This window comes from Athene cunicularia (genome assembly GCF_003259725.1).
Source record: "Athene cunicularia isolate RWA chromosome 6 unlocalized genomic scaffold, athCun1 chr6_part2, whole genome shotgun sequence".
In the NCBI taxonomy this organism is placed as follows: domain Eukaryota; kingdom Metazoa; phylum Chordata; class Aves; order Strigiformes; family Strigidae; genus Athene; species Athene cunicularia.
This window is the reverse complement of record NW_020799106.1, coordinates 1,060,315-1,061,796: the sequence shown is the minus strand read 5'-3', so window position 1 is coordinate 1,061,796 and position 1,482 is coordinate 1,060,315.

The following is a 1,482-nucleotide window of genomic DNA, read 5'->3' as shown; positions in this document are numbered from 1 at the left end:
CGTGTGCCCCCCCGGGGACCGCGGTCCCCCTTAGCAGAGCGCAGGGCAGCGCAGGAACCGTCTCCCTGCGCGCGGGCGAGTGTGTCTCAGGCTCAGCCCAAGGGCAGGGACATAAACCCTCAGGTGCGGGGGCATTACACCCCCCCCCGCAGTTTGCCGGGCCGGTGCCGCGGCTGGAAGCCCGGCGGGGCAAGGAGCCTCTCTCGGTGAGAGGCTTTGGTGTTAGGAAGATGCTCCTGGCATAGCGCAGAGGATAAATATATATATATGTGTGTGTGTATATACGCATCCCGGTATGTGTGCATATATTCCTGTAGCAGCGGGGACACGCGGGCTGATCCAGGGGGGGTCTCTGCTCTGTGGAATAACTGGATCTCTCAGCCGAGCGGTTCCTGAGCAGATGTGGAGTTCGGGCGCCTTCATTTGCTTGTGTAGCCGAGCTGCCGTGGCTGGCAGGGAGATGATTTATCTGTCAGGAGCTGTATCTTGCAAGAAAACTGTCTGGATGGCCAGAGAGCCTTTAAGACGATCCCGGCATGGAGCAGCATACAGATCCGATCCTGCTTACACACAAGTGGAGTCTTAAAGCACACTTAAAATAGCAATACCCCTAGACATCCCTACTGTCACTGCTATCCCTGTTTGTTATTCATCTGCTACTCCCGCGGTACGGCTGCAGAAACACACCGCTGACAGCAGGGACAAAGCTCCTGACCCGGGACTCTGAAGAAGCAGTACCCTAAATGCTCTGGGAGATCATTTCAGAGCCTGGAAGGAAAGGGTCGGAGAGAACAGAGGAGTCTTGTTGGAGGGGTACGGAGCTAAAGGCCGCGGCTGCGGCGCTTGGCTGCATGGCTCGGGCCACTTGTCACCTGTGAGACTGATTTAGTTGGGGGAAAAAAAAAAAAACAAACCCCAAACACCGCGAAGCCCGTCGTCCTCTGGTCCCTCAGACAGACCCTGGGGAGCAGCCCGAGAACGCGGCTTTGTGAGGGGCTGTGGGTGCAGGAGGAGCCGCTCCCAGGACGGCGGGGAAACTGCTGAAGGCTGCAAGCCCTGCTTGGGATGGATATCACGTCTGCAGCAAGCAGTAATGGGTTGGGGGCAGATATGACTTTGGATCATTGCTGTGCTGCAGTCAGGAGTATTGGAATCTTGGCTCTTGCTTGATGAGGCACTTTATTTGATTAAAGTTTCCCTTTTAATCAGAGATATGGTCATTTCCCGTCTCTAAAATGGAATCTGGCTCTGGGGGTCATGTCTGGATAATAAAGGGACTGGTTCTCTTGTCTCAGGGGAGCTGATATCGAATTTATTACCATCAAGGGAAAGCAGAATTGTACTTGTAAAATGTTGCATAATAAATTTAGCCTCCTTAGTAAATCAAATCAGCGGATACCCTTATCTGCAAGAGATGCGTCATCGGTACCTGAGCTTCTTTGACCAGACAGAACTAATGGGGAGAAAATGTTCCTTCAAAGG